The following is a 24302-nucleotide window of genomic DNA, read 5'->3' as shown; positions in this document are numbered from 1 at the left end:
TTATTAAAAGTATTTGTCGAGCCAAACCAAATTTCATTAAAATCGGACAAATGGAAATCCTCCGGCAGTTATTATTTCTTGTTTCATACAATTTGTATGGGGAAAAAAAAAACATCACAGATTAAATGCAATTTTAATACAATATTAACTTCCGACAGTCTGTGCACACTTCGCGTGTATTCTTAGCAAGACTCGTACAAGGTGTGTCTGAAAAGTTTAAGGACTACATTCATTAAAAATCGAAATCTCAAGGAAAAAAAAAATTATTACCATTTAACTGCTTGACGATGGTCGCGTTGTGTGAAGGTGTATTGTCGTGAAGCAAGGACCATTCACCTGACTCGTTCGCATCTGGCCTAACCCACTAAATTATTTTTGACAGTCACTCCTCTGTAAAATTCCGAGTTAGCTTACGGTCCTTCTGGTACAAAGTCTTTGTACACAACTCCTTGCCAATCAAAAAAGAAAAAAATTAAAAAATCACCAACATCGTTTTGGTTGTTTGGAAGCTTTTGGAACCGGAGTTTCTTCGTCCTCAGCGAATTTTCTCCAACCCATGCAGCTGATTGTCTTTTTGTTTTGGGTTCGTATGCAAAGCACCAAGATTCATAACCAATTTTGACTTTTTTTTTTTTTTTTTTTTGTGGATCACTGTCTGCCATCTCAATTAAATCTCGACACTAAGCAACTCGTTCCTCCTGTTCCTCCGTCAAAGTGCGAGCACACTTTCCTTTCTTTTTTTTTTTTTTTTATCAATTCTTAGACAACAGTCATACGCACGGTATCCTTGCTGATGTGAAGCTGGTCTGTTATCATTTTTAGGGGACAGGCGACGATCATCCATTAACAGCTGTTGTATTTTACGTAAGTTCATCTTCGCTATGGTTCTCTGTGATGATATACAAAACTCTGTACAATGGCCAGAAATTAGTGTAGTGCCATGTTTGCGTAGTGTGCGTTGTTTCTGGCCGCTTTGCTATCAGGAAGCAGCGATCACCAGGAATGCTGCTTCCCAGTACCCGTCCACGCCACGAGGAGGCGGGCCCAACCATACATGTACTAAACTAAATGTAATATTTCAAGCACCCATAGGTAGGAATAAGCGCAAGTCATATTGGTGCAGGTCTCCTATAATCACTTACGGTGGTGAATACCACACAGAATCCCGCATCCACTGCAGAAAGTGTAATAGCAATGGCTGCCAGCAGTTCCCGTACTCAGGAAGCCCAAATCTGGGAAAAAGCAGTTTAAAATCCCGTCTCTAATAAACTGGAGACCAGCGAATTCCGCCCCCTAAGGGACAAGCATAATTAACAATTTTCGAAAAAAATTTAATGAACAAATTATTACGTTTCAAACAAAAAATAAATAAATAAATAAAATAAATAATAATAATGAATTTAATTAGATAAAATGTTTAAAGAATAATTAAGGGGACAAAAAGAGACAATGAGAGTAATAAAGGTTAACACTATCCTAGGGAAACAATGACACTAAACTTCAAGACAGAAAGGTCGTAAAAGTAGTTTTGTTGAGTACAGAAGTCAGCTCAGTAATCCGCGCATCGTCTGTTGAAAACGTGTGTGGCAAACTCCTGTAGAGCTGAGAAGGCATTTTGATTTGTAATAAGATATCTTTAATTTCCAGGAGAGAAATTATGCACTGTTCTAGATAATGTTTGTCTTAAATCTTGGCAAACTGGGCAAAAGATTAAGATGACTCCAATCTTCAGAGGCGCAGCAGAAACAGGTATCTGACGTAGTTAGAATGAATTGAAGAACACGAGCTTTCAAAAAGCCGTGGTCAGTTAGAATGTATGATGTAAGAAGGCTCGGGTAGAGCCAAAGCTGATTACTTTTTGAGGAAGTGAATTTAATATCAGATATTTTATAAAACATCTGGTCACTGCTCCTTTGGTCGAGGAATTCCATCTCACTCGCCATCTTTTTATGAAGATCAGTCCAACATTTCGCTTTTTCATTCTTTGGATCGGCAGTGGGATCATAGGTCAAATTGGAAAAAGTGAGAGGATGTCCTTTACGAATATAGTAAACAAAGCCTTTGTACGTAAGATACAGATCCAGAGGCAATAAGCCTGCGATAGCTTGCAAAGATTCAGTTGAAACTGTTCTACAAGTTCTCAGGAGAGCTAGCAAAAAGGTCCTTTGGCATTGTCTGGTTTGGTTTAAACTGTAATAAATTTTGTTCTGTGAAACCATATGCTGGCTGCATATGTAACGATTGGAATGAACATTGTGCAGTATAGAATTCTGAGGGTTCCCTTTTTTAAATCCCAGTCCTGCCGAAAGATTTTGAATAACATGGCCGTAAAAGTTTTCATTTTTTTGGAAAGATTCTGGATGTGTGGTAAGAATTACAATTTTTCATCAAAAATAATACAAAGATGCTTATGATGGTAACAAGTGGCAGAGATACTCCATTAAACTTGACAACCGGAGGTCTATTATGGTCTAATTTTCCGTGAAATATCATCATCTTGGTTTTAGATGGTGACACTCTTAATTTAATTTTCAGTGTCCAATCCAGCAAGTTATCGAGTACAGAGTTAGCCCGTTGTTTCAATTGGGACGTGGAGTTACCATGTACTAAGATGGAGAGATCGTCGGCAAAGGCAATCATTTGCGCATCGTCCGTGTCGGAGGGAGAATATAGCCAATCAATCATCAAGGACGAGGTTCCACACAAAGGGGCAAGAATGGAACCCTGGGGACACCCTCAAGAAACAGCTTTAGATACCTACTGATTTTTGGTTTGGATGTAGACAGTACGTTCAGCAAAGTAACTTTTGAACAGAAGGAAGAGATGTCTAGAACAACGACGAGCGATTCTAAAGCGCTGTAGGACACTCTCCCACCAATTGGCGAAGGCGCCTTCAAAATCAATAAAATCTGCCAGTGTATATTTGTAAGTAGAGCTATCAATTAACTTTTTCAATTCAAAAAGCGCATCTTCACAACTACAACCAGGCTTAAATCCATACTGAAGAGAGGAAGATAGATTACTTTCCAAAAAATTATGATTACATCTGTATGCCATGAATTTTTCTAGTAACTTGCTTAAGTGGGATAATAAAGCTATTGGCCAGTATGATTTAGGATAACTTGGTGGTTTTCCTGGTTTTGGGATTATTTTAATGAGAGCAGAATTCAAATAATATAACAGGAAATTCCCAGCTTCAAGATACTTGTTGAAGAGTTTTAAAAGATGGTTTGGGCTAATAGAGAAGAATCTTTTTATGAAAATGGTTTCTATTAGATCAGTTCCTGGGCATTTGTTATTACTCATAGAAGAAACTGCATTTTAAGCTCTTCCATAGAAAATAAAGGAGTAGAAATGGAAAAATCATATTGCGCATTTTCTTTCCTAACTCCATTAATTTCTTAAATCCATTAACAGCTGCCGAACTTTTTCGATGGTCAAGTCCATACGAGTCGGGGATGTACGACAACTTCGCTCATCGTCCTGAACATCTTTCCGCCCTTCACGGAACCGCCCATACCAGCTTAAAATGTTGGATCATGATAGTGCGTTAGATCCATAAGCTGCACTTTCCAACTGTTTCAGTTGCACTTTTTCCGGCTTTAAAACAAAATTTTACTCATAACTGAGCAAAGGGTGGCTCAGGCCTTTAACCTATGACGACATGATTTTACTGCCAACTTAAACAGGACTTTCCAGTCTTGGCGTACCCTAATGAAACTTGGCACAGAGTCAATTCAGGTTTATTGTGAATAGTTTCAGCAGTGCCCAGTAGTAGTAGTACAACCCTAGTAGTAGTATCGTTAAAAAAAAAATCATTCATAAAACTTTTCCGACACACCTTATATACACTGGTGTTCAAAGAAAGAAGTGCATCACCCCTTAAAATTGTAATTGTCGTCCGAATAACGTTAGAATATTTCTTACAGATTGCATCAGATAAGATTTAAACGCGTAGGTGATGACGTAATATTGCATCAGCTGTTACTTGCGACTATATAAGCACGCTCTGCAAAAGTTGCAGTCATTGCTTGCTTGTGTCAGAATGGCGAGTTACGTGCAGTTAACGCCACGAAGAAAGAGTGCTATTGTTGCTTTACGTGAGGAAGAATGTTCTTCCCGTCATATTTTTTAAATTTTTTTTTTATTTTTATTTTTATTAATAACAAGATACACAACAGGTAACCATTAACAGTGTATCTGAGATCAGAACAATAAATATAATAACAATAATGTTAAATCCAACAGGAAGATAAACATTGATATAGATTCAAACATTAAAATCATATGTACAAAAGAGAATTGCATTAAGTTACCGGTAAAACAAGTAATAATTAATCAGTTAGAGAACAGAAAAATAATAAAACACATAAAAATAATAAATTACAATAATTAGATCAGAGCTAGTCACTTTTCAGTTTAAGAGAAGAGGCAAACTTGTGGATGAAGTTCATCAGTGATTGGAAGTTGTCAAAGAAGTCAATGAGAGAGTCATTTGCTGATTCTGTTCAGTGGACAACTTCATAAAGTCCGTGGTGGCAGAGTCAGGGCGAAACGGTGTAAGGTTCCTGACTTATCTACAAGGAGCATTGAAGTTGATTTTGCTAAGGATATCAGATGCTTCATAAGTTCCAGTGATTACTTTGGCTAGAAGGGTGATGTCAGCAGTAACTCTTCTGGCGCACAGAGGCCTCAGATAAAAGTAATCACGCAGCGATTCATAATACACTGAGTGATAGAATAGAGGATTGCGGTACGTAAGGTAACGGACAAAATGTTTTTGGACTGCTTCAATTTTGTTAGTTAAAGTCTTTGTGTGAGGATTCCAGATGGGTGAACTGAATTCAAGGGTTGGCAGAACAATAGTTTTATAAAGGATAACCGCATATCTGTAGTTTTTGAACTTGTATGTGTTTCGTTTGATGAATCCCAGTGTTTTGAATGCTTTGCTGGTGATTTTAAGGACAATGAGCATCGAATTTAGCACTGCTGGACACGAGAATCCCCAAGTGGTTAACTTGGTCACACCTTTCAATGATCACAGAGTTATTACTGTACTCCGTATTTATTAGTTGTGGAATTTTTGCCGGATGAGAAAGAGATTACTTTGCACTTAGAGGGGTTAGCAGACAAGTCATTCAGAGATAGCCACAGAGAGAATTTATTGCGCGCACATTGAAGCTGTTGAGAATCGGTAATCTCCTTCACTGCTGAGTAGATCTTAAGATCATCTGCATAGAGAGCAACTTTAACATTGGAGGTGTAGATGAAAGAAGGAAGATCATTTACGAAACCAATGAAGAGAAGAGGACCTAAGGGGGAGCCTTGTGGTACTCCATTTAGTGGTATAAAACAGTCTGAGTTCACTTGATTGATGATAACGCTCAAGGAACGATGCGTAATATAGATGCGTAGCCCTGAGAGCAAAGGGTCACGGATACCATATAGCTTAAGTTTTTCCAGAAGTTGTTCGTGCGGGACTTTATCAAATGCCTTAGATGTATCTGTGTAGACTGCATCAACTTGAAGGTGGTTATCAAGAGCTTCAGATGTGTATTGCCAGAAACGAAGCAAATTTGTGACTGTTGGCTTGCCACTGCAGAAACCATGTTGATTCTGATCAATGAAAGGCCTAAAGAATTCGAAGAGATGTTTGTGTACTGCTGTGTCGAAGAGTTTAGCCAGGCTGTTTTGCAAGGTTATGGGTCTGTAATCAGTTACATCATTTTTATCACCTTTTTTTGAAAATAGGAACTATATTGACCTGCTTAAAGTGCTTAGGATACGTCCCCAGCCCAAGTTGAAGATCCGCAGTATGAGGGGTTTTAAGGTAGTGATAGTCATTTTCCAAAATAAGCCTGGAATGTCATCTGGGCCTCTAGTATAGTCATTTCTTATGCTTTTTAATGCCCAATTTAAATCTTCATCAGTGATAAAGAGGTTAATGAGGATATCATCTTTAACAGGTGTGAAGTCTGTAAATGAGGCAGGTCTCAATGTATCATTTGTTTGAATTCTGGAAAAATGTTTGGCAAACTCTTGAGCAATGCTGAATTCGTCCGATAAGAGAATTCCATCTGCGTTATGGAGTTGTAACTTTCTACTGGTTATATTTTTATGTTTCATGTAATTCCAGAATGGTTTGATATCTCTGTGAGTAAGCAGACTATCCTGAACTGACACTGTATACATATTGTAAGAGTTTAATTATGAGCGTTTTCAGTTCTTTGCGGAGTTGTCTGAATATTTCATAGTATTGACTGTCACCTGATTGCTTATACTTGTTTCTATAGAATTCTTTGGATTTAATTTTATGTATTAGTTCGCTGTTATACCAGTGCGGGTAGGCAGAAGGTGCGATCAGATGGGATTGAGGAACAATGTCAGATATAATTGAGTGGACAGAGTTGATCAGGTTGCTGGTGAGCACATCGATGTCATCCATAGCGTCATAGCGTCCAAATATTGCTTATAGGGTGTCTTGTAATCAGTCGACAATGAGTAGATTTCTTTCCAAACTCAAGAATACTGGTTCTGCTGGATAGGAAAAAAGGAACCGGACGCAAACGAGTCTCTACGCCAAAACAGGACCGCGTTCTTAGCATTAGTAGAGGCATGCGATGCAAGAAAGCAAGCTTATGCAGCATCAGCCAAAAAAAAAAAAAAAAAAAAATTCCCATTTCACCCCTCCATTCGTTCCAAATGCCTGTCCAGCTCAGCCTTAAATTTATTTAGGCTATTAGCTTCCTTTTTGAAGCGCTTGTGCCTTAAAAACTGTAAAGCTTCTTTGTCTGAGCTGAGAAGAGAATGGGAAGAACATACAGGAGTGGTAGCAAGTGCAGTAACAATCAGAAGACTCCTCTTAAAAAATGAACTTGTAGCCCATCGTCCTAAGAAGCCCCTCCTCACACAAAAAATGAAAAAGGTCCGATTAATTTGGTGTAAGGAGCATGTCAAATGGACCCCCGAGCAGTTGAAGTCAGTTATTTTCTCGGATGAGAAGACATTTAACCTGCATTGCTCTGATGGGAGACAAACGATTCGCCATAGTCGTGGTGAAGAATACCATCCAGACTGTATGGTGTCTACAGTAAAATTCCCTATCAGCCAACCATTAGACACTATTTCAACCTGCCAAGTAACTTCATCTTTCAGGATGACCCTGCTCCTTGTCATCGGGCGAAAAATGTAAGTAGGCACTTCTGTAGTTGCTTTAGCTTCAGCGGAGCAATATGGCTTTAGTTGCTAATACTCCTTAAAAACAAACAAACAACAAACTTTAGCTTCATTTCTGCATTAGAGGGCTCGACAGTAATGTGTTTACATCTGTTACAAGTGAAAAAATGTTTGGAAGAACGGTCCACTACAATTTTTATCTGGCCAGGAAACAGCCCGGCCGGACCTGAATCCTATAGAGAACTGTTGGATCGTGTGGAATCTACAGTTCCCAGAAAGAAACCAAAGACCTTTCGTTAACTTCATAATTGGTGTTTGGAACTTCGAACTATCAGTTGATTATCCTCAGAAATTGATCTTGTCAATGCCTCGACGGCGTGCTGCTGTCATCAGGGGCAGAGGCGGTTCAACTAAATATTAGTTTGCACCTGATGAGCTTTTCATTTTGTTTTCCATTTAATATGATAAACTGAAGCAAATTCTGATAACATTTCAGCCATAATTGTCGTGTTTAGCAAAACTGTTGTATAAAGGTTGAAAATACTCATTTTGGAATATTTTGAGAGCGCCTGTCAAATATTACTTAGCTTCGCCTTAACTATTAATAAATATCTTTTGTTTATATTTCTGTTTATGATGCTAATTAATGTAACATACCATCGCGAAAAAGGTTAGAAATGTGAAATTCCTAGATGATGCACTTTTTTTGAACACCAGTGTATATAGAGGAAAGAGAGACATAAATAAAAGGGTACATGGGAGAAGAGAAGAGAAATAAATATTATTAAACTGAACGGCTAAGTTTAGATCACGGAAACCTACATTTTTTAAGGGTTCTATAAAGTTATAATTTTAGTAATTAATTATAAGGAGAAAACTCTTTTTACTTTTCATTTCACAGAAAATGAAAAAAAAATTAGTGACAAATGGGCCTGGAGTACTGGGGTCCATAGTTTCAAATACATATATATATATACACAGTTATGCCCAGTTAATTTATTAAAGTACAAATAAAATAAAATATAAGTACAAATTCAGTAGCTTTCGGAACACGTGTCCCTTTATCAACTGACAAATTTGAATACATTACAAGCAAATGTGGCACGTTACTCATTCGTCATTGTTGTAGCACGGACGTGTGCTGCCTTGCGCCAGTGATCATCCATCAATAAAACGGTTGTCTCTAGGATGGGATGTATACGCATGCCTTTCTGGCGATTTAATGCCTTAGGGTTGTTTATTATGTTTAGTGACTCTAGCCATAGGCAGTGGCGAAAGTGTCGCGCGTGGTCCACTATCTCAAAGTCGCGCTTGGGGTCAAGATCGTGGTTGGTAGCCCAAAAATGTTCTGCGAGCACGGACTGGTCAGTTTCGGCAAGCCGGATTGCTCTGTCGTGTTCCGTAAGGCGATCCTGGAGACGTCTCGATGTCTCACCTACGTAGCAACTGTTACAGGCCCTACAGGTGATACGGTACACTACATTGCTGCGTAAGACAGGTGTGACAGGGGTCTTCACACTGGAGACAAGTGAACGTAGGCTCTTACCGGGTAATTGCACACATTTGATGTTGTAACTTCTCAGGATCTTCGAGATACGTCCTGACACTCCTGGATAGTACGGAATGTAGGCAGACGATATGCCGACTTGCTTCGGAGGTCTTGGGTTGGAAGTAAGTTCTTCTGCCTGTAACAAGCATCTGTTAAGTACATGGGATGGATAACAGCATCTGGTTAGGTCCGCCTTGGGTGCCCCTGTCAGTTCCGTAGTAGCTAACATCGCCATGGAAGATCTAGAGGAGCAGATACACCAGAACCCACCTACACCTATTACAACGTGGTGTAGATACGTCGACGATATTTTTACCATAATACCACGTGGTTCTGAAACGGTACTACTAGAACACCTCAACTCTCTATCCAATTTCATCAAGTTTACCGTAGAATCAGAGGTGGACGGTTCGCTCCCGTTTCTGGACGTGCTAGTGCATCGCGTAGGCCCAAGTCTAGAGACCTCAGTATACCGCAAACCCATGTGCGGTCAATTCACCAACTACGGGTCCAGCCACGCTCCAAGCCATCTCAATAGCACTGCCCGCACCCTGTTCTCCAGGGCCTGGAGCCATTCCAGCACCGACACAATTAGACGTAACGAGATCTCCCGTGTGAAGGCGGACCTAACCAGATGCGGTTATCCATCCCATGTACTAAACAGATGCTTGTTACAGGCACAAGAACTTACTTCCAACCCAAGACCTCCGAAGCAAGTCGGCATATCATCCGCCTACATTCCGTACTATCCAGGAGTGTCAGGACGTATCTCGAAGATCCTGAGAAGTTACAACATCAAATGTGTACAATTACCAGGTAGGAACCTACGTTCACTTGTCTCCAGTGTGAAGACCCCTGTCACACCTGTCTTACGCAGCAATGTAGTGTACCGTATCACCTGTAGGGCCTGTAACAGTTGCTACGTAGGTGAGACATCGAGACGTCTCCAGGATCGCCTTACGGAACACGACAGAGCAATCCGGCTTGCCGAAACTGACCAGTCCGTGCTCGCAGAACATTTTTGGGCTACCAACCACGATCTTGACCCCAAGCGCGACTTTGAGATAGTGGACCACGCGCGACACTTTCGCCACTGCCTATGGCTAGAGTCACTAAACATAATAAACAACCCTAAGGCATTAAATCGCCAGAAAGGCATGCGTATACATCCAATCCTAGAGACAACCGTTTTATTGATGGATGATCACTGGCGCAAGGCAGCACACGTCCGTGCTACAACAATGACGAATGAGTAACGTGCCACACTTTGCTTGTAATGTATTCAAATTTGTCAGTTGACGAAGGGACACGAGTTCCGAAAGCTACTGAATTTGTACTTATATTTTATTTTATTTGTACTTTAATAAATTAACTGGGCATAACTGTGTATATATATATGTATTTGAAAAAAAAATTAATAAAAAAAAAATCGAGCATGTCTGAAATGTAACACACTGCATACATTAACTAACTTGTTTAAAATTGTTTTTACGATATTTTATTAATTAACTTCATATAATAATCAATATTATTAACCTTAAGGTTAACCAAATTAATTTCGATATTAGGGATCTCTAGTAGATCAGTAATGTGGAGAATAGGCAAGAAATAAATTGTAGGTTTAACAGACCATATCTAATAAATACATTAATCGCTGGTAATTAAACCTTTTGTAATTGTTCGTATCCGGTAATTGCAATTAAGGGCGGATTCAGCTTTCTTGTTTGAAACTTTCCTGAAACTGTTCTATTTGCGTGATTCACAGAAGTAGAACAGTAAATAGAACTGTTTCAGGAAAGTGTTCTAGTTACAGGTTAACCCGAAGAAGAACATGCAATAAATTGCTTTGGGAAAATAATCTTAGGGAAAGTAATTACCTCCGTTACCCTCTGGATGTGTCCTTGGTTGCCATCGTAAGATACGAGTATCTTATTATTATTATTTGATATTTTAATAGTGTTAGTTTTTAACTGTAACGTATTTATCGTCACAGGAGCGAATATATATATATATTATTATTATTATTATTATTATTTTAATTTGTTGACCTGGGGAAACTGAGTCGGTACAGTATTAGGAGAAATTCTTTTAACAATGGGAAATAAGTGTTTTATAAATTTTGGGGATCAATGTGAATTATCCTGATCCGCTTCACTCTGCGTACCCTCTCGTATAACTATAACAAATAATAGCACTTAATAACTCTTCCTTATACACTGGTATGCAAAACTAAGGACCAACACTATTTCTAAAGGTTACAACCACAAAATCTTTACTTAAGGTACTCTTTACTGATGAGAGTAGATTCAGTCTCAGCAACGATTCTGGACGTCAGCTAATCCTGGCGAGAGGGTGGCACATGGTATCACCCCGCAAACATCACTGAAAGGGATCGATTTGGCGGTCGAGGTATTCTCCTCTGGGGAGGCGTTATAATGGATGGACGTACACAACTCCAGATACTGTAACTAGTGCACGCTACTGTACTGAAGTAATCCTTCCCCATGTGCGTCTGTTCAGAGGTGCCATTGGCCCCGAGTTCTTGTTTATGGATGATAACGCCACACCCCATCGTACTGCAGCTGTTGATATGCTTTTGGAAAGTCAGGACATTGTTCGTGTGGATTGGCCTGCCCGTTTCCATTGATCTAAATCCCATCGCACACATATGGAACGCTCTGGGGAGACGCCTAGCGGCACGTTCACACCCACCAGAAAATGTTCACCAGCTAAAGATGGCGCTGACAGAGGAATGGACGGTGTTACCGCAAGAACTTATCAACAACATTGTTCTAAGTATGGACAGGCGGTGCAAAGCCTGCATCGACATTAGGGGTGGCCATATCGTCTACTGAGGACCACCTCTTCCTTTTGTTCCATCTTTGGCAGTGATGCATCTGTATCATGACAGCCAGTGCTATGTTGCCATTTTTGAATAAAGTCCCTGTGTACCGTTTTGTTTCCGTTGTTGTGTCGGTGTTGTTTCCTTCATCATTTCTGTACCTGACGAGGTCCCTTTGGTATGCCTTTCCCATATCCAGGCCACTCCTATGAGAAGCTACAGGTAAAAACCTGACTGGTCCTTAAATTTTGCACACCAGTGTATGTGTTTTGTGTGTGCTGAATCCAACGGTGTCGTTGATTTTTCAAGGTTTCACGTTTTTGTGACATTTATATGAATTACATAAGTGTTTCGAATGCGTATCGCTGATCAAGACAAATTGTCGGCATCTCATTTGACATTTCTGGTGTGGTAGTTGCAGGTCACCAGTAGAGTGATGGTTTTTGTGGTAGTTGTTTTCTGCTACGAACGTCTACCACGAAAGGTTGTCTTATGAGATCATCTTTTGCTATGCCTCGAATATGCAGAGATCTCACAAACCATCGTGATGACTGCTACTTTTTTTGTTGTGGATATATCAAAGTTTAAAAAGTCTGCGGATCGAAAAGGTGTAGCGTATCCCAAAATACTATCCTCTATAGATCCAGTGACACACAGTGAAGACTTGCCAATTCCAATCCACATTACATAGAAGAACTTTCAGAATTGGATGATGAATCTGGCAAAAGAAGTGAGATTACACCTCAGAAGTCAATTCAAGTAAAGCATCACATTTTCCTAATCAGCAAGAATTGTATGGCTTAATGAGGGACTTCTAGCCAAATCTAACGCAAAGCTCCCGACATCTCATTTAAAAGAATAGACTCTACTGGATCCCACCTGCAAGATCTCCACATTCAAAAAAAGACAAAAAATACATGTCATTTATGCACTTTTTAACACTCTTGCTGAATCCCTGTGTGCTGTTGTTTTGATTCGATTATTCTGTAGATTATGAAGAAATTGGCATTAGTCACAATCCAGAAAAGTGCTGTTCTTTCATAGCTAGTTCAAATAAAAGTTTGAATACTATATTACTTTACAATGGAATATGCACTCATCGATTTCTCTTGCGCATTCTGTTCATATTAATGAAGACTAATAAGGAAATGTGAAAACATGTTTTGTTTATAGTCAATCGCGAACAGGTCAAAGGAGTTTACTATTAATCATTTCGACAGTGCATACATTCAGTATTTAGCAGCCGTACTAGCTTGAACAACGGTCCACTCAAACACATGTACTTCTGCACTCTTGTGCTTCTCTACTTGGCTACTTCGGGCCTCATTATAAGTGGGGTGTCTGTGAACACTTCAAGATGTGTTTTAACGGATGCATATATGAGCAACAAAGTTAGTGAAAGTTAGTAAAAAGGGCATTCTTACCAGGAAAGACTTCAGTTCTGCAAACTGAAACGCTTGGAAACCAGGCACTTTTTGCGAGGAGATCTGGTTGAAGTGTTTAAGGCTTCAATGGGTTAAGTAAACTAGATGCTGATGGCATCCTTATTTTTCTCGGACAACACGTATAAAGAGATATAAATTGAAAAAAGGATGGCTGCAGGATAGATGTGCGAAAATTTGTTTTCAGGTCATAAAGTAATTGATTGTTGGTTTTTATCTGATGTTGAAGTAGATAGTTTGAAGAAATTTAAGGAAGTGTTAGACATATTATTAGAGGGGGATGAACATGTGAGATGGGTAGTTTTTTTTTTTTTTATTATTGATGCTGTGTAAGCTTGTTTCATTGCATCATTTATCACTATTAATACTAATACTAGCGTGATCGGGTTTCTTCGTCTGGAAGTGGTTTTACTTTCCTTGCTTTCTCTACCTCTGGGATGAAAGGACAATAGATCAGCATTCCAGGAGAAGAGAATATTCTGCAAGAATTGAGTTTTAGTAAAAAAGCCTTACTTACATCACACTATATCAAGTTGGAGCGGTGAGACAGTCTGCAAAAACATTGGAGCCTCAAGATGACACCTTCACGCATATACAGTATATGTTTCCAAAATCGTTTGATGCAAAAGTGAGAGGTAGCATATATTTTTTGGTCCACAAGTTGTGTAGATGTTGGCTTCGCAAGAGTTGAAAGACAAAATGACCGATGCTGAGCGAAATGCGTGGAAGTTGTTTCTCCCCGCAGTGAATGATAACATTAAGAGTGAAAATTACAAAAAATTAGTTGACAGTTTCATCGAAAATTACGCAGAAAGGGACAAAGACTGTTAATCAAGCTCCATTATTTGCATTTCCACCTGATTTTTTCAGACCAAATTTGGGCGAGGTCAATGTTTAGCTTGGGGAGATATTCTACCAGGACGTATAGCCAAGGAGACACACAAGGAGGATGTGATGAAGCTTTTATTTACTTTAGTTAAATAATATTAAAAGTATCTCCTGTAATATGTTGTTCTGTTTGTGGTAAATTCTTTCAATGAAATCAGGAACTTGGTGTAAAAAAACTGCATTTTATTTTGTTATGATTTCTTCACAGTTTCAAGTATGTGACAAAAGTAAGTATCAAGACTTTGGCTATTGCATTTGAAAGTTAAAACAACCTATTTGTTAGTACTGTAAGGAATCATAAAAAAAAATGCAAGAAATACGAGTATTCAGTAGACATAAATATTTAAATTTTTGTCATGATTTTCCTTTTTCTTTGTGGGACCGGTCACCGACCAGTAGTTATCGTGAAAGACCAGTTTTAAGAATTTCTTGCTGTAGTTCACACTAAGCCGCAATGATTCTCAATCTGCATTTTCAGCCGATGAGAACAAAGAATAAATAGTCAATCCTGCTATTCAGGTACCAATACGTAGCCCTTAACTCAATTCTACATTAGTTTGTGCGGTTTAAGTGAAAGTAGGTAAATTATCTTGAAACATTACATCCCTGTAAATAATTTGTAGGGAATTACTCTTTGCTCTTCTTCCTGTAATTATTTTCAGCCAAGATGGCGTCCTAAAATATCACTCATGCACAAACAATTTTGCATTTTCTTTTTTGTTTCTTTTCTCTTGCCCCTGCTAAGTATAGCTTGATTTGTAGAAAATATGACAACTTTCCTTAGGCCCGGCATCGAGAAAATTTGCTGATCTTTCCATGCTTAACCTACTAACATACTTGTCTTTAATTCATCTTCCTTTACAAGTATCCTCCAAATATCTGTTTATTGGGATCATTTCTGGTCCCTACCCGGCCATCGTGGCTATTTCAGCAAGAGTTGGTAGCCGAAGAAAGAGGACAACATCCATATCTAATGGATGAGGGGCATAACAGCTGTCCATCACCAGAACACGCGTGCTAAATAGCATTAAATATTACTTTCTGCTTGGACGATTCTCAACAATTTCACAGCAGACTTTCTTCACTAATGAAATCCAGTTAAACACTTAAATCTTCTGTTATTAATGTGAAAGCTTCTGACTTGACCCGTTAAAGATCCTGATAACTTTGGCAATTATTTAATTGACGATTTAACTTCCATTGACTGAAAATAACCAGAAAATTACGGGGGAGGGGTTAAAAAAAATTATTTGTATTCACCTAGAGGTAGTTGTGATAGAAAGTTGAAATGTTTTTTTTTTTTTTTTTTTTTTGATACCTTGAAATCTCTACAACTGCACAAATTTTGGTTTCGATCTGACAATTCTTTTTTTATTTTTTTATTTGCAGCAATGAGTGAAGTGAATTGTTACGGTGGATAAAGTGGAATACCGATCAGTGATTTGGTTCCTCTTTCTGAAAAGGAAAATACCTAAAAATATCTACGAAGTAGTGGTCGCTTTTTATGGAGAAGACTGCCCAGGTTACAGTGTTGTTGCACATTGTTGTGAACATTTATTCAAATGTGGGAGAACCGTAGTGCATGATGAAGAAATCCCAGGACGCTCAGCAACTGCTGTAATAGAAAAGAGTGTTGCAAAACGTGAGGCATTAATCTTGGGAGATCACCGTATTAGCATCAAAGAACTAGCTGCAGAGGTCCAAACTAGTGTAGGGTTTGTGGAGAACATCGACAGTTGCATGAGTAAAGTCTACTAGATAGGTTCCCAGACTTTTGACCTCTTACCAGAAGAAGGAAAGGGCAATGTTGAAATGCTGTCGATGTGCAAGGAAAAACTGAAATAGTGCGGCATATGGCTTATTCCCCATCTTGCACCCTCGGATTTTTTACTCTTTCCTGCCCATGAAGTCCTTTCTTCATTGAAAACACTATGCTGCTGATGATGAGGTGATTTCTGCTGCTGAGCGTTGTTTGAAGGACAGTCAGAAGACTTCTACAAAACTGACCTGCTGAAGTGTATTGAGAGGTGGCAAAAATGTGTCATTTTGCCTCGTGAATATGTTGAAAAAAGTATAATATATGGTGTTCGTTTCAATCTTCTATCACGACTAGTTCTGGATGAATACATATCTTTTTGAACTCCCCCTGGAATAAAAGTACCCCCCCCCCCGTACTTTTCCAGTTATTCATAACACAAAGTTTTAAATCTGGTTTTTCTTTTAATGATGTTTTCTAGGATATCTCCTGAAGGCCAACAGATGTAAATAAATTTTTAAAAAAAGTGTATACAGAAAAGGTATTTATTGCAGCTTGTTTCTTGTTATAGTAATAGTTCAATGTGGCTGTGCTATTAAAGAGCGGTATTTGTGGAATAGTTCGTTTTGAACCTTGGAAAGGGTATCCTTGTTCAAGCAGACTGCCATTTTGGCCGGTTGCCTTCAGCCTCTCCGCGGAAGGCACAACAATGAGGTAAATACTCGATCCATCACACAAACTCTGTCCAGTAAGTTCCAGGAGTAATATTTTTCAGTCTGTGTCTCTCCTCTCCATTGAAAGTTAATAGGAGAGTATACTAGAATTATTTTTCTACCCCGTTCAAGTTTTTACTAGTTTATTCTTGTTTCTGAAAGGCATTATTATTTCTTTTGTTTTTGCTGCTCGAACAACGAAAAATCATTGCTTAGCTGACCTTCAAGCCATTCAACGGACTGCGACTCAGCTGATACAAGAATTCCAGAAAGTACTTTTCAGGGTTACTTCAATGACCTTCAACAACGCTGACAACAGTGTATCAACTCAGGGGAGCTTGGTTTGAAGGAAATTGATAACAATAGTTCATAAGTACTTTGTATTCTTTTCTTTGCAGTTATTTCTGAAACTTTAGAATCGCAGTAAAACACTATCGGTGTAGATTCTGTTGAGTGTGAACTCTGATGGGATCATCTATTGTATTTCGTGCACGTCTGTATTGTATTACCTTACACCGACATCAAAATAAAGATGTCAGCAGTCGGGCTGTTTATTCTCGTCATCCCCCGTATCAGTTACGCCGAACGTGACCAGTGAATATATCCTGTGACAATGCATTGAGCAAACATGAAAACATCCGCCATGGTATTTTTGCTTTATGGATTTTCATCTTGAGAATACGCTCTCTCTCTCTCTCCGACCTACCCACCCCTCCTCAGCCTTCACAGACCAAAGAATTCACGCAATTTACAGACACTGTATACTGACACACCATGGCCTTAGTTACTTTCCCGAAATTTAAAACAACCAACCTTTTCGGATCATGCTCGCTACCTTCAGGGTCAACGATCTTATAGGTTTTTACTTTCTCAGGCATAGATACTTATTAAAATGTATAAGGCCTGCCGTTCTTGGACCGTAGACCGAAAGCTGTATTTTGGAGCGAGAGTCACTCATATATGGTCTCTCAGACAGACGGTCGTGCCCGTGTATAGCGGATGCCTAGAGAAAGTTACCTGCCGGACGACTGTATCGTCCCGATAATGAAGTTTGGCAGTCTGAGGCTGTTTTTCATGGTTTCTCCTGGGATGACCATTGCTTGTTTTGGAGAAAACCATGAATGGTGAAGCCCATCTAGACAGGTTCGACAATAATGCGTTACTGTCCAGGACGTCTAATTTATGGTAGCACGCTGGGGAAAGCCCATACCTGTATCAGCAGGATAGCGCTTTGTTATACTGCTCGCGATGTGTCGGCGGATAGTTACAAAAATTGTTGGAGTGTGTTCCATGGAGACTAGAGTCTGCCATAAAAGCTAAAAGTTTCAGCACATATTATTAGTTTTCCTGTAAATAAAAGTTATTTGTAGATATTCAGGTGTCCGGATATTAATGGTAGGACAGGGTAGATAGTCTGGAACCCTAGTGCGCATATTTTCAGAGTCCGTAAAAATGAGGTCTCTGGGCACTAGTTCAACAGTAATTGTATTGTCCCAAGTCTCAACGAACGGTACCCTAGGAGCCATTAATTTTTATTTATGAACAGTGCACGAATTGGGCAGAAACGCTGTTCCAGCAATAATAAATAAATATTCTGTTTTTTATACTCCGAGACGACCACACGGTCAGAGGTAGAGAGAGAATACAAGGAACAACACCGTATTCAGCAGTCATGGGCTTGAACTCCGGTCACTCAAGGCGCGTGTACTTACGCACCAGTGCGCTTGACCACTCGGCTACGGCGGCCTTACTTTTTAAAATTAAAGTCAAAGCTTTCTAGTTGTTAAGTTTTCTAAAATGTTAAGATGGCCAATACCGATAAAGAGTTCCAACATTTTTCCAATTAATCGCTTTTAATTTTCTTTGGGAGAAAGGGCTTATATTTCATTCTGTAAAACTTAATTTATTTTATTTTTGTGCCTGTAACTGTGTTAGCGCCCCGGTCGCCAATGTCTTTGCACGGTGTGATTATGGCGCCACCGTTTGTGCTCGTAAATTATTTCTTCTAATGAATGGCTCTTAAACTTTCTGCTCGCAAGGTCTCTTTCATATTTATGAACAGAAAAAAACAAAAAAAAAAAAAAAAAAACAAAAACATGGAACTAGGAATAAATTAAGAGAATATTTATGATAGTTCATTATGCTTATCCACGACGCAAATGTGCAGGCTCCCTTTTCTGAGATTAAGACAGAATTTAAACATTTCGCTTGAGATGCGAATCTATAATTATTCTTTACGTGATGCAATGTTTAATATATACTGTATATATTTTTACTTTTGTTTCGATGATATTCTAATTATACAGTGTGAGAAAAATATTTTTCCCCTTCCTTAGTATTGTTTATGCTATTACAGTATTTTAAAATGTCACATATATTCATAGTTATGGTGAAGTAAAAAAGTGCAATGCAAATATTTTGCCTGTATGAAAATTTCCCCTCCATTTCATCTGGTCCTGATTTGAGCATTACATATTACACGTAATATCAATTTTCATTCATTATTTATTTAAAAAAAGTATTATTTATTGGCTTATGCAAACTTATGATAAAAAAAACAAAAAAACTCAGTGATCACCATTTTCTGAACGCATCTCGTAAGGATTATTTGCTGGCGACCACACATATCATTATTTGCAAAATTGGTAATTCAGATTATCTTTGTTCGTAAAACGTTGTAAAATGGTTGCACATACTGGAGAAAGGAATCAATACAAAGGAATATTCATATTTGCTGATATTCGCTTGCCTAGTGTCCTCTACAAGTGTGTTGTGGACAAATGTCGTCGGCTCGTCTCGTATTGGCCATGCATGACTGCGTCGTAGTCAGCATTATGGTTCTCCTCAATATCTTTAGCGCCATCTTGGTCCTCACGTAGTCCGATTTAATTCTCTTGGCAACGAATTACGTGCGTATTCATTTCAGATGTTGGGAAGGTATTACAAAGGATATGTCGACTGAACTAGCCCCGGACCAAGAGTTCTGATGTTACAAGAATCGTGTTGAATCTCTCGTACTAATACATGTTATGTGTACGATACTTCATACTCTAAGAAAAGTTTGTGTTAAAAAAAAAAAAATCACACCTCAAATCAGATTTTCTCGAAATTCTGTTTAGAGAAAGAAAAAAAAAAACATCAGTTTGTTTTTCTCAGTCATATTTCACTTTCTTCTCATTCTTTTTTTATTTTCTTCTAAAGTCTGGTGAAATCGGTGAAAGCTATAGTAAAATTAAAAATAGAAATCAAAACACAAAATATGCTCTTCGGCCACTATATAGAGTACGATAAAACAAAAAGAGACAGAAAATCAAGTTGAACTCCCCTACCTCTTAAGATGCGTAATAGAAGCATTTTCTTCAGAAAATAGAACTGCTGACTTATATCATTACGCACCTTAAGAAAATTGTCAAACATGAAAATAAGTCCATGTATCTATATTCAGCAATATCTAGAACAGAAAGAGGGTGAGTCAAGAAATAAGGCAACTTAATTGTTCACAACACAGTACGATTTAAAGTTAAAGTATTTTATGGTATCACGTTTTCGAATTCACGTGATACCACAAAATACTGTAATATTCTTGTGATCTGTCATAACTCCTCTCACCCTATGTGGCCATTCTGAAGTATGAACATACTCCCATTATTGCGTGCCATAAGATGTATTGTAGTTGATATAAAGTTGACAATATTGGTTTTGACAGTGACGTTTTTAAAATCACCGACACTCTTTCAGGTTGCATCTCTGTCGTACAGAGTCATTTTATTCAATTTTATTCAAGTATCTTTGTTGCTGCAGCAAATACAAGGGGCAGGAAACAGAATTCAGAGCAGAAATAAAGTAATATCAATTATTAATGAGATTACCCAAAATAAACGGGATAATAACAGATCAAAAAGTATAAAAGTGCTTCTTAATGTTTTATTGTGTGAAATTTATGATCTACCATATGCACCATCTTGATGAGTCTGGACATATGTTTAAACCTGAAGTAAAAAAGTTTTTGCTCAGAAAATTAGTGAGAGGAAATTTGAACACTGGAGACTTCGAAAAATTATCCTAGCACTTTTTTATTTTCATTATTTTTATTATTGCAGTTATTATTATTATCTTTTTTTTTTTTTTTTTTCAGAAAGCCGAGGGAGCACTTCAGTTAGGGATTTTTTTTATGAAAACCCCAAAGGTATCAAAACCTATAGTACTTAGTACCGTGCATGGGTTGAAGGAGAAGTATGGGGGGGGGGGGAGTGCCGGATTTTTTTTTTTGATTTGGTAGTTGTTGGCGCATCGGCTTCTATGGCCATATTGCACCTCCCAAGGTTTTTGCAGTACTTTGATCCAAGCCCGAGGCGGGAATCGAACCCGCGACCTTTGGGTTGCCGGGCAGGTACTTTACCCACTCGGCTAGCCCGGTCGGCCGGGGAGTGCCGGAAACTTTGCTCTAGAGACTAAACATGGGTTTCACCACTTCAAGCCTCCAATAAGCAAAGTGGTGGTATTTCACCGGTTGATGAAAGTCATGCAAACATCTCACATTTTTTATTTTTTATTTTTTTAAATTTTGTACTTTTAGCAGCTCATCTGCTTAGTGGATGTAACTAGTTGCATCGAAGATACTATATTATTATTTACATCCATTTTTTTTTTTTTTCAATAAGTTATTTAGGTTCATAGTTCTGAATGAAAACAAGTTAAATCGAACTAAACATCTGGGTTTACACCATTTAGGAGAGAACGAGTGACCACACAAAGCTTATGCTTGTATAGTTTTATAAGATATTGTACAGGGAAATAGAGTGGGCCAGTAAATCAGAGAGTCTTATAATGGGGGATTTTAATTTCCCAGATATTGACTGGAATTTGTGGGTTGGTCACTCGCACACTAGCAAGGCTTTTGTGGATTTATTGGATGATTGTTTTCTACACCAGCATGTTCGTGAGGCAACAAGAGGGAGCAATACTCTTGATCTGATTATCAGTAGTGACTCTTCATGCATTAAGAACCTGCAGATAAATGAACCACTAGGTGGCAGTGATCACAGTGTGTTGAAGTGGGATTTACTCAAGGAGGTAACTACCATCAGAGGTAAAGGGAAGGGTTTTTGTTTTCGTAAAGGCGACTATGATGGTCTGAGACAGTATTTAAATTCTATACAGTGGGACCAACTGATGATGTTACCAACAGCAAACTCAAAATGGGAAGCATTCAAGGAACTAATCTTGGAGGCTACCAGGCTTTACATACCAACTAAGAAATATTGTTCAAGGTTTAGGCCTAAATGGTTGTCAGATGAACTAATGAGACATGTGGCAGAGAAGAAAAATGCATGGGATACATATAAATTAATGGGTGACATGGAAGCCTATGATAGATATAAGTTGGTCTGTAACCAAGTCACAAAGGAGATTAGGCAGGCAAAGGCAGACTACGAAAAATCCTTGGCAAAGGATGCAAAGAAAAACAGAAAAGAGTTCTTTACATACTTGAACTCGAGAAGGAAAGGGATGAATCAGATTGGTCCACTGGATATTGATGGTTCAACAGTTGAGGATCCTGCTCAGGTGGCTAACAATCTAAACGAGTATTTTGCATCTACATTCACGCATGAGGAGTTATTCAGGAAGGAGAATGATGTAGGTAAAGTAAACATTGGCAGTGAGCTGGATGATTTTGTAATAACTGAGAGGAAAGTGGAGGAGAGATTGTTGAGGATAAACATAAAAAAGGCACCTGGGGTGGATGGGATCTATCCAGTTATATTAAAGGAGGCAGCAAAGGAAGTATGCAAACCCCTAGCCATAATTATGAGAGCTTCTTTGGACTCAGGGGAGGTACCCATAGACTGGAGATGTGCAAATGTAACCCCAATTCACAAAGGAGGATCAAAGGCTGACACAAGTAATTATAGACCTGTTAGTTTAACTTCTGTTCCAGGTAAATTAATGGAGGCACTGGTTAAAGAAGCACTGCAGGATCATCTAGACAAGAATTCAGTTATAGCTCAGACGCAGCATGGTTTTGTTAAGGGCAGGTCTTGCCTGACCAATTTGATTGGATACTATGATGTAGTCACAAAAGTACTGGATGCAGGGAATAACTTTGATATTATATATTTGGATCTTAGAAAGGCTTTTGATACTGTTGCACATGGAAGACTGCTGCACAAATTGGAGCAGTGTGGCATTGGAGGCAAATTGCTGCTATGGATAAGGGGATGGTTGAGTGGCAGAAGACAGAGAGTGGTAATCAATGGACACTGCTCAACGTGGACTAATGTTATTAGTGGAGTTCCTCAAGGTTCAGTGTTGGGTCCGTTGTTGTTTTCGGTGTTTATGAATGATATTGATGATGGGATATCAAGTTTAATGTCCAAGTTTGCAGATGATACAAAGGTTGGCAGGGTCGTCAAGGACACTACTGACGCTATGCTGCTGCAACAGGATCTGGAAAGGTTGAACAGATGGGCTGAGAGGTGGCAAATGAAGTTTAACATTGACAAATGTAAAGTACTGCATATGGGAAACAGTAACCCCAGAGCAACGTATCAACTCTGCGGTACCACACTGACAGTGGTGGAGAATGAAAAGGACCTGGGGGTAATTGTGCAGGGAGATATGAAGTTCTCTGAGCAGTGCAGACGAGCTGCAAGAGTAGCTCATGGTGTCTTGTCAATGATATACAGGAATTTTTCTAGCAGGGATAAGGAGGTGATTATTCCCTTGTATAAGGCAATGGTTAGGCCACATCTTGAGTACTGTATACAGGTCTGGAGGCCTCATTTCAAGAAGGATGTAGAGCTGCTGGAACGGGTACAGAGAAGGGCAACAAGATTAGTAAATGGAACAAAGGGTTGCTCTTACGAAGAAAGGCTTAAGTTTTGCAAATTACAGAGTCTGGAGACTAGGCACCGGCGAGGTGATCTGATAGAGGTGTATAAGGCCTTGAATGGTTTGAGCATGCTCAATGCCAATGGGATTCTTCATCTTTCTCAGAATAATCACCTCAGAGGGCATAAATTCAAATTGAGGAAGGACGGATGTCGGATAGATGTGCGGAAATTTGCCTTTGGCCAGCGGGTGGTTGGTTGGTGGAACCGACTTCCATCACTTGTTGTTGAAGTTGATAGCCTAAACAAATTTAAAGCTCAACTGGACAGGTATTTCGAACGAACGGAGGGGTGAAATGGGAGAGGGTTTTTTTTTTTTTTTGGGCTGATGCTGAATAAGCTTGCTTTCTTGCATCGTATGCCTCTACTAATGCTAATGCTAATGCTAATTTGTTGAACAGATAGGTTGGATTATTTAGATTAGTCCAGTCCTACTGTAACTTGAGGTTCAAATAGTATCACCCAATCTTGCGTTATGTTCAGACGGCTGTTTGCTTTCGTTGACTAAACTTTGCAATAAAAATCTCTCTGGTCAGAAACATTAACGTTTCTGACCAGAGAGATTAATTAACGTTAAACCCAGATCCATTCAGTCGGTTGATGAGATGAACAAGATGGCTTCCAATGAGACATAGTCCGTTATTTAATTGAAAGATTTATGATCTTCTATGATTATTCGCAGCGAGATTATACTGTACTCGTTTTTTAAAATGAGTGCAATCTCTTACAAACTGGATTTTGTTATCTTTCAGATGGTTCGTGGGATCCAAAAAAAAAAAAAAAAAAAAAGATTATAATAACGTGAAATAGTTGCAAACACATTTAATACAAGAGCTACTCTATTAAAAGGATTGCCTTCGGGGATAAAGGAGAAATCAGTCGCAACTAAGTATCCAGTGTGACTGGTGGAAATGGCCGGAGGAGGGCAGTTCATCGACCATCGTTGTGTCAATGACCTTGGACATAGAGTAAAAGTTGTAACCGATTGGAATGGCAACCATGTGAACCCCAGTACATGGTCGTAAGACATGGGTGTGTCCATTTAA

At 38.8% G+C, this 24302-nt stretch overlaps 1 protein-coding gene across 1 annotated transcript in view; it reads left to right on the top strand.

Annotated features, from left to right (window-relative positions):
- LOC150085193 (neprilysin-2-like) overlaps positions 1-24302 on the top strand; it is a 209852-nt gene that overhangs the window by 30472 nt on the left and 155078 nt on the right. The window lies entirely within an intron of this gene.

This window comes from Mastigoproctus giganteus, chromosome 5, assembly GCF_048544385.1.
Source record: "Mastigoproctus giganteus isolate SK-2022 chromosome 5, ASM4854438v1, whole genome shotgun sequence".
In the NCBI taxonomy this organism is placed as follows: Eukaryota; Metazoa; Arthropoda; class Arachnida; order Uropygi; family Thelyphonidae; genus Mastigoproctus; species Mastigoproctus giganteus.
The sequence above is the reverse complement of the archived record's forward strand: the minus strand, read 5'-3'. Positions and strand labels throughout refer to the sequence as shown.